This window comes from Artemia sp. Qi Xiang Cuo, chromosome 13 (genome assembly GCF_049724085.1).
Source record: "Artemia sp. Qi Xiang Cuo chromosome 13, ASM4972408v1, whole genome shotgun sequence".
NCBI lineage: Eukaryota > Metazoa > Arthropoda > Branchiopoda > Anostraca > Artemiidae > Artemia > Artemia sp. Qi Xiang Cuo.
This window is the reverse complement of record NC_142806.1, coordinates 30,277,076-30,291,581: the sequence shown is the minus strand read 5'-3', so window position 1 is coordinate 30,291,581 and position 14,506 is coordinate 30,277,076. Positions and strand designations below refer to the sequence as shown.

General features: G+C 34.4%; 1 protein-coding gene across 4 annotated transcripts in view; it reads left to right on the top strand.

The window, feature by feature from the left end:
- Window positions 1-5,200: 5,200 nt before the first annotated feature.
- The window catches only part of LOC148945174 (uncharacterized), a 149,474-nt gene continuing 140,168 nt past the window's right edge, over window positions 5,201-14,506 (top strand). For all 4 annotated transcript variants that reach the window (XM_089098652.1, XM_089098654.1, XM_089098653.1 and 1 more), the window contains exon 1: window positions 5,201-5,271. The gene's annotated coding sequence lies outside the window, so the exon portion shown is untranslated. The remainder of the gene's footprint in view (window positions 5,272-14,506) is intronic.

Here is a 14,506-nt window from a genome sequence, read left to right as displayed (position 1 = left end):
GATATCCTGTCATCTCAGTATGGTGATATTGGCCTTAGTTTTAATGTATCAAAATCGGAAGTAATGCTGTTTAATTGGAATAAAACTGTTCTACCTCACATTCAACTAGGATCCCTGTCTATTGAGCCTGTAAAGTCACTAGTATACTTAGGACTGCCCATCGGAGACACACTGTCATCTACCCGATCGCTAATCATCATACATATAGAGCGTAAAATTAGAACTGCGTATGGGGCCACAATTTCTTCGAAGAGAAATCTTAGTAGGTTTTCACTGGCTAGAATTTACAATGCTGTCGCGCTGCCACATATATTATGTATAACACCATTTTGGAAACTTCTGCGTAAATAAGATAAATTTAAAATCCGTCAAATTTTCTTCAGATATTTGAAGTTTCTGCTGCAAGTTCCACTGAGAACGAATAATTCGTACCTGATCCGGCGATACGCAGTAACTGATCCATTTTCTGCAGTTAATCAGTTGCTTGACAAGTATTGTGCTAAGTTGGAGGGTAGCAGCCATCCTTGGCTACCTCTACTCTCGTCACTTTGATTGATTTGTATGTGTATTTGATTTGTCTGTACCATTAAGCGTATGTTTTTTTTTGTCTTTTCTGTTGTTTTTTTTCCATCAATTTCTGCATTTATAATGGGTTTAAAAAATAAATTCAAATTCTATCTTCTATGGAAAAATTTAGAACAGAACTTTAAATTTTTTAGGACTTAGAGAAAATTGGAAACAGAAGTGGAACCTTTTTTATTTTCTTAAGAAAAAATAGAATTGAAGTGTAACTTTTTTCTTTTCCTCGTGAAATATTAAAAATAGAGTGGAACTCTTTATCTTCATGGCGAATATTTCCAATCAAAGTATAACTTTTTTCTATCTTTTACGAGAAATTTAGAACAGAACTTTAATTTTTTTCACCTCTTTGTGAAAAATCAGAACTGAAGTACAACATTTTTATTTTAATTGGAAAAAATTAGAATTGATCTGTAACTTTTTTTTAGAAAATTCAGAGAACTTGAACTTTTCTTTCCTTCATTGAGAAAACTCAGATTTAAAGTGGAACTTTTTATCTTGATGAAGAATATTCACAATTAAAGTATGACTTTTTTCTATCTTCAACAGAAAAATTTAGAACAGAACTTCAAATTTTTTTCACCTCGAGAAAAATTAGAGTTGAAGTGGAAGCTTTTTTTTATTTTCTTTGGAGAAAATTAGAATTCAATTGTAACTTTTTTCATTGAGAAATTTTTCAGAAGAGAACTTGAACTTTTCTTCAATTCTTTGAGAAAACTCTGAATTAAAGTGGAACTCTTTATCTTCATGGTGAATATTCGCAATCAAAGTATAACTTTTTTGTATCTTTTATGAGAAATTTGGAACAGAACTTTAAATTTGTTGAAGCTCCTTACGAAAAATAAAAACTGAAGTGGAACCTTTTTATTTTCTCTAGAAAAATTAGAATTGAACTGTAACTTATTTTTTCTTTGTGAAAATTCAGAAGAGAACTTGAACTTGTCTTCACCTTATTGAGAAAACTCAGAATTAAAGTGGAACTTTTCTTTTTCAGAAGAGAACTTGAACTTTTCTTCACTTCTTTGAGAAAACTCAGAATTAAAGTGGAACTTTTTATCTTCCTGGTGAATATTCACAATCAAAGTATAACTTTTTTCTATCTTTAATAAGAAATTAAAAAAAAAAAACTAAAAAAAATTTTCATCTCTTTGAGAAAAATCAGAAATGAAGTGGAATTTTTTTATTTTCTCTTGAAAATTAGTTGATCTGTAACTTATATCTTTTCATCGACAAAAGACAGAAGAGAACTTGAAATTTTCTTCACTTCGTTGAGAAAAGTTAGAATTAAATTGTAACTTTTAATCTTCCTGGCGAATATTCACAATCAAAGTATAACTTTTTTATATCTTCTATGGAAAAATTTAGAACAGAACTTTAAAGTTTTTATTTCTGAGAAAATTAAGAATTGATGTGTAACTTACTTCTTTTCATTGAGAAAATTCAGAAGAGATTAATAAAATCACATGTTTTTTAAATGTGGTTCGTATTTCTGAAAACTAAAACCCAACTTTATTAAAAAAAAATCAAATATTATTAATGAAATCAGATGTATTTTAAACTGGGATGTTCGTATTTCTGGAAATTAAAATCCAACTTTATTAAAAAGAATCAAATATTAATAATAAAACCATATATATTTTAAACGTGGACGTTCTCGTTTCTGAAAACTAAAACCCAACTTTATTATAAAAGCAATTATTATTCATGAAACCAGATGTATTTTAAAAGTGGATGCTCTCATTTCTGAAAACTAAAACCCAACTTTATTAAAAAAAAAGTCGTAAGGTAATGTTGGGAGTGCTAAAAGATGAGCATTTTAATTTGTAAAACAGGTTTAAGAGGAATATTAAGAAAAGAACTTGATCTGAAATAATATAATAAAGCTTTTGAAAAGAATTTCTTCGTGTTGGGGTATGAAAAAAGTCGTAAAGTAATGTTGGGGGTGAAAAAGGATGAGTACTTCAACTTGTCAAACAGGTTTAGGAGGAAAATTAAGAAAAGAATTTGTTCTGAAATAAAATAATAAAGCCTTTTGAAAAGTATTGCTTGGTGTTGGGCTATGCAAAAAGTCGTAAAGTAATGTTAGGAGTGAAAAAAGATGAGTACTCCAACTTGTAAAACATGTTTAAGAGGAATATTACGAAAAGAACTTGTTCTGAAATAAAATAATAAAGTCTTTGGAAAAGTATTTCTTTGTGTTGGGGCATGCAAAAAGTTGTAAAGTAATGTTGGGAGTGAAAAAAGATTACCAAAACCCTTGAAAATACTAATAATATAGGGTAAAATGTTGTTATATAAACTTCAAAAAGGGCTCACTCGATTAGAAATTGAGAGGACTGTAACTAGTCTAGAAGGAAAATGCTCCATCAAGGCTACCAAAACCCTTGAAAATACAAATAATATAGGGTAAAATGTTGCTATTGTAGTTATTATAGAAGGAGAATGCTTCATCAAGCCTACCAAAAACCCTTGCAAATACTAATAATATATGGTAAAATGTTGCTATTGTTGCTAGTTTAGAAGGAGAATGCTCTATCGGGGCTACGATAACCTATATAAATAATACTAATATAGTGTAAAATGTTGCAATTATAGTTAGTTTAGAAGGACAATGCTCTATAAAGGCTACCAAAACCCTTGTAAGTACAATTGGAAAAGGGTACAATGTTACTATTGTAGCTAGTTTTGAAGGAGAATGCTCCATCAAGGCTATCAAAAACCCATGAAAATACTAATAATATACGGTAAAATGTTGCTTTTGTCGCTATTTTAGAATCAAAATATACCATCAAGGCTACCAAAACGCATTAAAATACTAATAATATATGGTAAAATGTTGCTATTGTTGCTAGTTTAGAAGGAGAATGCTCCATCAAGGCTATCAAAACCCTTGAAAATACTAATAGTATAGGGTAAAATTTTGCAATTGTAGCTAGTTTAGAAGGAAAATGCTCCATCAAGGCTACCAAAGCCCTTGAAAATACTAATATTGTAGGGTAAAATATTGCTATTGTAGTTAGTTTAGAAGGTGAATGCTCCATCAAGGCTATGAGAACCCTTGAAAATACTAATAATATGGGTAAAATGTTGGAATTGTAACTAGTTTAGAAGGAGAATGCTCCATCAAGGCTACCAAAACCCTTTAAAATACTAATAATATAGTGTAAAATGTTGCTATTGTAGCTAGTTTAGCAGGAGAATGCTCCATCAACGCTATTGAAGCCCTTGAAAACACTAACAGTACAAGGTAAAACGTGATAAATTGTAGCTAGTTTAGAAGGATAATGCTCCATCAAGGCTACCAAAAAACCCTTGAAAATACTAATAATATAGAGTAAAATGTTGCTATTGTAGTTAGTTTAGAAGGAAGGACGAGATTAATGTCTTTGGTAAAAGCCTCGACGAGATTTAATGTCCTTGATAAAAGCCTGGATGAGATTTAATGTCCTTGGTAAAAGCCTGGACGATATTTAATGTCTTTGGTAAAAGTCTGGACGAGATTTAATGTCTTTGGTAAAAGCCTGGACGAGATTGAATGTCCTTGGTAAAAGCCTGGACGAGATTGAATGTCCTTGGTAAAAGCCTGGACGAGATTTAATTTCCTTGGTAAAAGTCTGGACGAGATTTAATGTCTAGGGTAAAAGTCTGGATGAGATTTAATCTCAAATTTGGAAAGCCTTATTTTCAACAGGGAGGGGGGGGGGGTATTTTCCACGGGGTAAATTTTCCGGTTTTTTCTTCGGGGGCGGGGGTAAACGCTGGCCATTGGTTTTCATACCCTAATGGGTCAAGATCACAAAACAAACATGACAATGCAGTGGCAAATTGAGATTATTGATAAAATGCAGTGGCAAGTGGCAAATGAGTGGCAAATTGGCAAATAAAATTATCAGCAAATATAGTGCCCCCTTGGCACAGAGACACACAAAAGGGATGATTCTTAATACCTCTCCCCCTTCCAAGACAAAGACTGAGACCATGGTTGCCCATAAGGAGGGGCAGGGGGTTACCCCCTGGCTGAATGGTACTGCCTTATTTTTATATTTTTGTTCTGAGATTTCTATTATATAGCATTGAAAGTGCCAATTAAACAAGGTTTTCCCCTCCCCCCTGACGAGGTTTGCCCCCTCCCCCTCCCTGGAATTCAGCTTATGGGCGCCCATGAATAAGACCCTTTACTGTATTGATTTCAACGTGTTATACGTCACAATGAAAAATATGGGGGAGTATTCTAAAATGGTAAAGTTTTATGTTTCACGTGGATAATCACAGAGCCCCTCCCCCCGCGTTTACTTACACATATGGCTGCCCATAAATGAATTGGATCGAAATAAAATCGCGTGTGTGCCCACTGTCAAGGATCCCTCTTTTCACAGCTACAAATAATTGATCTAGGGTATAATAGTTTTTTTTTTAATTCCTAAGAAAAGCACAACGGGCTACAATGTTTATTAATTTTGAAACATTTTTGCGTATAAACAATGTATTATAGTTATAGATGTTATTACCTCTCAGTAAAAGTCGGTAATTAGATTTATTGATAGTTAGGTTTGGCAGTGGTAGCGGTGCGTTAAGCCTTCTGGCTGTAGAAGAACCGAAAATTCCTCAAATGTAGGTCGACCTTGTCTCAGTCAACAGCTTATGTGTGGAAAGTGACTATATAATGACTGGATATAATATATTGGATACAAAGTAAGGGATTTGAAAAAATTCATAGATAAATTGCTTACATAAGCATTTCTTAGGATTAAGTAAAACTTTTTTCGGTCAATATATACCACATCATATTATTGAGTTAGGACTAAAGTGAATACACCATTTTATGCCTTTTTTTATGCTTATTACGAACATAACAAGTATTTCTATCAGAAATGAATTTCAGGCCCCCTCCCCCTATATATGCCAATTCAGGGTTAGGTTAGGTTGGGTTAGGTTAGGTATAGCCTAGATAGGGGGGGGGGGGGGCTGAAAATAATTTCCAAAAGAAATGCTTATTATATTCGTAATCAGCATAAAAAAAGGCATTGAATGGTGCATTCACTTTAGTCCTAACTCAATAATATGATTTGGTAAATATTGACCCTTTTTTCTAAGCGGCAATCCAATAAACGAGACGTTTTAACTATTAAGTCATTCTTTGAAACCACCAAAATGCTGAAAGGCAGGGTGTAATTTCCTGTGGGGCAACTGCCCCCCCCCTCACTAGATGAAATTTAGGGTCTATAAAAATCTTGTCAAAACTCTGGGTACTGGTGCGTTATATGGTTACTTTTAAATAGGCCTACTAATGAGAGACGAAACCCGCCAAACTGGTTATTTTCAAGAGACCGCGGTAAATTTTTACCAAATCATATTATTGACTTACGAATAAAGTGAATATACCACTCGATGCCTTTTTTTTATGTTCTTTCCAAATATAATAATTATTTTTGTCGGTAATGAATTTTACCCCAACCCCTATATATAGGCTACCAATTCAGGGTATATAGGCTATTTGCACATTAGGAGGGTGGGGGTAAAGTTTAAACTTACCTCTCAGTTGCATCATAAATAAAATTTGCCCCCCCTCTAATGTGCAAATATTTACCCTGAATTGGTATATATAGGGGTGGGGGTAAAATTCATTTTCGACAAAAAAGATTATTATATTTGGAAAGAGCATAAAAAAAGACATCGAGTGGTATATTCACTTTATTGGTAACTCAATTATATGATTTGGTAAAAACTTACCCAAATTTGTTCCTGACTTATTATATTTTTATCATACTCTGTTTTATTTCATTAGCATTAACGAAACTTCACTTATCACGTGTTTACTGGATACTAAACAAGTACCAAGATTTCTATATCAGAATAGCCTAGCTTCTAGTTAAACTTCATCCAAGCCCTCCTTCCCTGATATTCCTGGATATACCCTACGCTACATCCCCAATTTTCTGTTTTTGTTGCTCTGCATTACTTTTAATTTTTATTTCTCATCAATAGTTGGTTTATAAGACTAACTAATGCCAATGAAAAGAAAAAAAAACCGCGAAATTAACAATTCTGGATATAGTTTGGGCTACATTCAGAGATTACGGGAGAAGGGGGCTGGGGCCCAGCAAGTAGAAGCGAAATTGGAAACCCAATAAATAGGCCTTTTCAGTTCGAATGTAATGAAGTACTAATTTTGTTAGCATAGTATTTAATTCAAAATTGGACTAAACTGCATTGTGATCTTTTTTCTTCCATAATTTTGGCGATTTGTGTTAATAGATAAAATTTTTGATGGACCTCAGTCTTATTCAGTCTATTGTAATCTTTGTTGTTATTGTTTATTTTTTTGTTCTTTTTCAGTTTCTTTTCTTTGTTGGTACTTGTTAAATAGCCCGACCCCACCCAAGAAGTGAAGTTAGGTTAATCCGAATGAAGTATAACAAAATACGATGAAAATATAGGCTAGTACTTTATTAACAAAATTATGGAAACTGCAGCAGAGAATTATGGAATGCAGGCGGCCTAGAACGCATTATATTAAATAGCTAACCTAACCAAGGAGGGTACATTCTGTTTTATATAGGTAATAATTTTTGTTTCTTTGAAGTATTGATGTCGCTGCTTGCTCTCATTTTATAAAACTTTTTTTTTACTTCATCCCCGAACGTTTTTGGAATAATGCAGCTTTGATTTTGGCTCACCATACACGAACAGTTAGAACAAAATTTGCATATTAATTTTACTTTATTTTGGCTAAATGCCTTTCTCAAAATTTTGATCTGACGTAGCTTACGAATTAACTTACGTAACGAACTTCTATATTCGTATATTTTTATTACGTATATTAGGGGGTTCGTCCCCTAGTCAATACCTCGCTCTTTACGATAAAGTTCAAATTTTGTTCTAATTCTTTAAGAATGATCCCTTAATCACAAAGACCGTTAATTAGAGTAAAGAGCGATGTAATAACTAGGGGGCGAACCCAATTATATGCGTAATAATTTCTGTTCGTTTTAATTTTTGATGTTACTCCTTACTTTCTGTTGAAAAAAAAAATTATTTAATTTCTGATCGTTTTTCTGATTCGTTTTAAGTTTTGATGTTACTCCTTACTTTCTGTTGAAAAAAAAAATTATTTAATTTCTGATCGTTTTATTGATTCAGACTTCGTGGTGTTAACACCAAAAATTTTTCGGATATAACCCTGCTCAAGCTGTGAAATTTCCCTGTGGACTTTCATTTTGGATTTATTTTCATAAGCGGATTATCATTTTGCTGGCTATTTCAAATTCCCTCAGGACATTAAATTTCCATTGCCAGTCTTCAGAGTGTAAACACCTGTTTTTGGACTTATTATTTCACTAGCAAGAACTTAATTAATACAGTGACCTACAGCAGTTATAAAAGTTCACAATTAATACCGGTATATCTCTTTTTTTTACCGATGTGCTTCTTGATAGACTGATTAACTAAACAAGAGATGTTTACTATCGGAGATCTTGCCTTAGCAAAGTTTATTAACTACCCCCTTTGGCCAGTTAGAATACTTGGAAGAAATTCCACTAGAAATGGACTGAGTTATCTAGTATTCTGCTACGGTACTCATGATAAGCAGACAGTTAGTGAAAATTGCTTTGTTTTTTATGCAGAGAATATTAATGAAGCAAAGAGATCGAAAACTAAAAGGGTAGGACAAGCATTCACAGAAGTAGCGACTTTCCCCAATATATACAAAGAGTTTGCTAGAACAGGGACGCCTGAAAATTCTTCTAGTTTGTCTATTTCTGGACTTTTTCAACACTTAGCTGCAGCCCAGAAATAATCTATGATAACTAAGACTAAGCTAGCGACAGATATAGAAAAATTTGTTGCAGAAAAGAGAGTACAAAACCTCGGAACAGGGTCTTCTGATGCCGTACAGATAAATAGTCAAATTATCACTGCAGAAATTTATGATGCTATAGTGCTAGATTTTAATCCGAGGTTTGAACGCATTGAAAACTTACTTAAAGGACTAAAGAGTCAAATTTAAGCACTAGAAAATCGTATTTTTACAATGGAGAACAAGCATGATGATTTTGAACAGGAAGCTATGCAAGACTGTCTGATATTCTAAGGAATAAGACAGAAACCTGGCTCAGATCTTGATATGACTGTCCTAAACCTTGTTAAGTCAACTATGGGAGTTTCGACTATTACTAGGGAGCATTTTGTGTCGATTCAGCGTTTCAGACTCAACTCTACGGAAGATTCTCGAAATTTAGCCCGCAGAAATCCAGATCCTGTGGCCCCAGTTTTAGTGAAGCTGGTATCAAAAGAACTTGCGTACAAAGTGTTTAAAACTAAATCAAAATTAGCTGGATCCGGAGTTTATGTTAGTGAATTTCTTACAAAACGTAGAAAGGCAATATTAAATAGTGCACGGGACAAGTTCGGTGTGAAAAATGTTTGGACAGACAAAGGTCGCATTTTCGCGAAATTATCCAGCCAAAGCGCACCGCGTCGGCTCTATAGCCTAGCTGATACTTACTGAATTTTTCATAGTTGATTTGAGTGGATTTTGTAAGGATAATGGGTGATATTTCTCACTTGCGTTTTCTAGAGAGTAATCCTTTTAGAGTAGGAGATGTTCTTTATGATGATTTACTTCCAGAAAGTATAAAGGCTGATTTTTCCCCGCGGAGAGATAGTTGTTATGTGGATGTGATTTCGTCAGGATTAGAGGTGCATGCAAGATCGTTTTGCCTGTGTCATTGGAATTGCCATGTAACTTCAACGTATTATGAATTTCTCCAGTTAATTGATAATGTGAATAGTAAATTTGATGTAATTGGCCTTTGTGAAACTTTTTTAACTTCTGAGCATGTTCTGTCGTTATATAATTTTCCAGGATACAGGCTTATTGTAAGGAATAGAGAGAAAATAGGACGTGGAGGTTTGGCATTTTTGGTTAAGGATTATTTTGTTGGTAAAATAAGGGAAGACCTATCAGTTTGGATAGATGGTAAGGTGGAATCTTTTACTTTTGAGCTGGAAGTTGGTGGAAAAAATATATTGATTACTGAGGTTTATAAGCCGCCGAGTACAGTTTGGGTGGAGTTTGAAAATGGTTTTAGTAGTTTAATGGATGCAGTAGAATTGAGTAATCTGGAGTGCATTTGCATGGGGGATTTTAATTTTGATCTTTTAAGTTTATACAATGATAATTTGGATTTTTTAAACCTTTTCTCCAGTTCTAATTTTTATCGATTAGTTAGGATTCCGACTCGTGTTACAGGACAGTTAGCTACACTTATTGACAATATTTTCGTGCGATCCCGGGTATTATATAGCTGTTATGCTGACGTTATAGTAAATTAGGCTTCCGATCACTTTCCTATAGTAGCAGTGACTTCATATCAATATGCAATAAAGCAGAACAGGACAAAGGTTAAAAGAAGGCAACTAAAAAAAGAGAACCTACAGAAGTTTAGAGAGGAAATAAGCATCGTGTCATGGAAACCAGTTTATGAAGAATCTGAAAGTGCTTCTGCGGCATTCGATAAGTTTGCACATATTGCAGCCAATATTTGAGAGAACTTGCCCAGTAAAGAGCATAAAGGTGAGAAAAAAGGATCCCCGGAAACCTTGGGTAACTATGGAGCTACTTGACTTAATTAGAAGGAGAAATAAATTGTATTTGAGTTACTTAAATAGTAACCATAGTCAAGATCTAACTGAATTTAAACAAATCAGTAATAAAGTAAATCGGCTATGGCGGTCATGCATCCGCGAATATTATGGAGATAAATTTGAGTAAAATAAAGGAAATACTAAAACGACTTGGAATATTATAAACGAAATCGTAAATAAGAAGAAAGAGACCGAGATTCCTGCTAGTCTGATCTTTGATGGTAAATTTGTTGATGGAAATGAAGACGTGGCTAATTTCTTTGGTGAATATTTTTCTAAGATTGGTGAATCAATAAGTGAGAATCCATACGATGAAAATAATGAAATTATTGAGACGTTTAGTGATGAAAGGGGAGTTGGATTGGAAATGTCTGCAGATGAAACGAATGTTGAAGAATTAAAACAGATAATAGGATTGGTAAAATCAAGTTCTCCAGGGAATGATGGAATTAATCTGAAAGCGTTCAAGCATGTTATGGTATATTTGTTGCCTTGTATTGTTTATTTGATTAGCCTTTCTTTGAAGAAAGGTGAATTTCCTACTCGTCTGAAAGAGGCTAAAGTTATTCCGCTTCACAAAGGGGTTCAAAAACTGATCCGTCTAATTGGAGGCCGATTTCAATATTGCCCCTATTTGCTAAGCTGTATGAAAAAGTGATGCATCGACGACTTTATAACCATCTGACTACCTACGGTTTTCTTAGTGATACCCAGTTTGGATTCAGGAAAAACCACTCTGCAATACATGCAGTCCAGCACCTAACAGATTTCATCAATGTTGCTCTCGAAAAAAGTGTACTGGTACTTTCAGTATTTATAAACTTTAGAAAGGCTTTTGACACGGTGGTTCATAAAATTTTGTTAAATAGGCTAAGCCGCTTAGGGATCCAAGGGGTTATTCTGAAATGGTTTGAATCTTATCTTAACCAGCGTATTATTCGAGTCTCTATTAAAAATTCTATTTCAAAAACTTTTATCGTTAATTCTGGTGTGCCTCAGGGTTCAGTGCTTGGCCCACTTCTTTATCTAATTTACGTTGATACCATGCGTTTTTATATATCAGATGCACTTATAACGTCTTTTGCTGATGACACGGTGTTTACGATTATAGCTACTAGTCTGAACCAGTTAATTGAGAAGACAAATAAGGCCCTCGCTGAATTGATAAGTTTTACAAATTCTAGTTATTTGGTAGTGAATATTTCAAAAACAAATTTCGTGACATTTTGTAGAAATGGAATTTCATGTGTTTTAGATAATAAAATTGTTTTTAACGGTGAATTTTTAAAGCATGTAAATAGTGCTAAATATTTGGGCTTGAGTCTTGATTTTAATTTAAGTTGGAAATCACATTGTGATCTTGTGGCAGTTAAGATTTCAAGAGGGTTGGGTGTGATAAGAAGACTGAAAAATCAACTACCGTCAAATGTTTTACTTTTACTTTATCATTCTATTGTTGGCCCTTATTTATCATATGGTTGCATGCTATGGACTAGTAGTTTTATTTCAAGTTTTAGAAAAGTCCAAATTTTACAGAATAAAATAGTTCGTATTTTAGGTAATTATATTCAGTTTGAAAATAGCACGTTGAATTGCTTTACAAGTTTGAAAATTTTAAATATTTATCAGTTACGGGATTACCAGTTAGCAATTTTTATTTATCAATGTTTGAATAAGTGTTCACCGGAGGTATTTTGGGAAATTTTTAAAGCTAACTAATCTTATCACTGTTATGAGACTAGAAATGCGAATGACCTTGCATCGGAGCTCCGGAATACTCAACGTGCTGCATTTCTGCCTCGTTTTGCGGGACCGGGGGTGTGAAATTCCCTCCCGGATGCTATTAGACAAGTTGATAATGTAGGCCAGCTCAAGAGTAGATTGAAGCGTTACCTTTTGGGTTATAATCTGAATGATTAATGTTTGGTTTGAAAATTGTTTGGACAGATATTGGTCGCATTTTCGCGAAATTACCCAGCCAAAGCACACGGAGTCGGCTCTATAGCCTAGCTGATACTTATTGATTTTGTCATAGTTGATTTAGTTAGATGTGTATCTTTTTTTTTTTTTTTTTTTTTTTTTTTTTTTCGAGTGTATGTTTTAAGGATAATATGTGATATTTCTCACTTGCGATTTCTAGAGTGTAATCCTTTTAGAGTAGGAGATGTTCTTTATGTTGATTCAGTTCAAGTGCTGATTTTTTCCCCGTAAAGAGATAGTTTTTATGTGGATGTAGAGCTTTATAATAATGGATTTGCAGCCATCGTAAACAAACCTTCGGGTTTTTATAGATGGCCGCTGTAAATTTGTTTGTATTTTTTTATGTAAAATAAATTAATTTGAATTTGAATTTGAATTTTCGGTACTAGTGCATTATGTGGACACTGCTATATATTGTACGAGAGATGAAACCCGCCAAACGGGTTATTTGCAAGAGACCGCTATAGAGAAATGGAATGCAAAGCGTGGTTTTAACCACGTACCTTTTTCAGTTGATTGGTTCATTTACAACGTCGATTACCTTCAACCAGGGCACAAATTCACGACAACGTAGGGGGGGGGGTAGAGTTAACAAGTTCCCTTTTTCAGTTGTTTGGTTAATTTACAACATCAATTAGCTTAAATCAGGGGAACGACTTCACGAAAACATAGGGGGGGGTCAAGTTAACAAGTTCCATTTTTCAGTTGATTGGTTCATTTACAACGTCTATTATCTTCAATCAGGGGCACGAATTCACGAAAATCTGGGGGGAGGGGTCAAGTTAACAAGTTCCCTTTTTCAGTTGTTTGGTTCATTTACAACATCAATTAGCTTCAATCAGGGGCGGGAATTGACGAAAATGTAGGGGGGGGGGGTCAAGCTAGCAAGTTCTCTTTTTCAGTTGATTGCTTCATTTACAACGTCGATTAGCTTCAATCAGGGGCACAAATTCACGAAAATGTAGGGGGGGGGTTAAGTTAACAAGTTCCCTTTTTCAGTTGATTGGTTCATTTACAACGTCGATTAGCTTCAATCAGGGGAACGAATTCACGAAAACGTAGGAGGGAGAATTGACGAAAATGTAGGGGGTGGGGGTCAAGCTAGCAAGTTCTCTTTTTCAGTTGATTGCTTCATTTACAACGTCGATTAGCTTCAATCAGGGGCACGAATTCACGAAAAGATACGGGGTGGGGTCAAGTTAACAAGTTCCCTTTTTCAGTTGATTGCTTCATTTACAACGTCGATTATCTTCAATCAGGGGCACAAATTCACGGAAATGTAGGGGGGGGGTCAAGTTAACAAGTTCCCTTTTTGAGTTGATCGGTTCATTTACAACGTCGATTAGCTTCAATCAGGGGCACGAATTCACGAAAATGTAGGGGGGGTCAAGTTAACAAGTTCCATTTTTCAGTTGATTGGTTCATTTACAACGTCTATTAGCTTCAATCAGGGGCACGAATTCACGAAAATTTAGAGAGGAGGTAAAAAATTATAAGAAAGAAGGATTTTTTTTTTATTTAATGGACATAATTATATAAATTGAATTTCACCCTAAAGAGCGAGAGGCAATGAGGAATGGCCATCTCCCTCATAGCTAGGATACTTATTTTCTTTTCTATTTTGCGTAAAGCAAATACACCTAGAAGCGAGTTTTAATTCTCAAAGCATTATCATTTAAAGAAGTCGACTTGATCCTAAAAAGCTAGGAGCTGGAATGGTCGGTAGCCCCCCTCGTATCTATGGCGTTGACAAAGAACGAAGATTAAAGAAAAAAAAAACTTTTTTGCTAGACAAAGCTATCGGAGAAGGGCTCATTTTGGCGTAAATCCCTTCCATCGTAAGCGCCGTAATGAACTGGAGGATAATCTGCCGTTCATTTACCCTACAGCCCCACTAAATTTCTGCTGAAAGTTTCAAAATATCTATTTTAATTAAATGGGTCAAAGGTAAAACAAGTGCCTCCGGAGCAACATGATAAGTCTAACCCCCAGACTAATGGTCATGATTCTACAAGTAGATCCACATAAAACAGATTCCATAGGTATATTTTAGCAGAAAGGTTGACGTATATTGTATCTTGTCGAAGTCACCTTCACTTAAGGATTTTCAGTCTTCATGGTTTTTAGGGCGTAAAGTAGGGCCCTTAGGCTCGGGCCCCTCCTGCAAAGAGAGTGCACGAGCTCTGACATTACAGTATAGAAGTCAAAACACATTAAACATATATTTCACGAAGCTTGGAAGTGTTATACATTGCTGAAAATCAGAGTCTTTCAAGGAGTTTAGGTATATATGATTGCA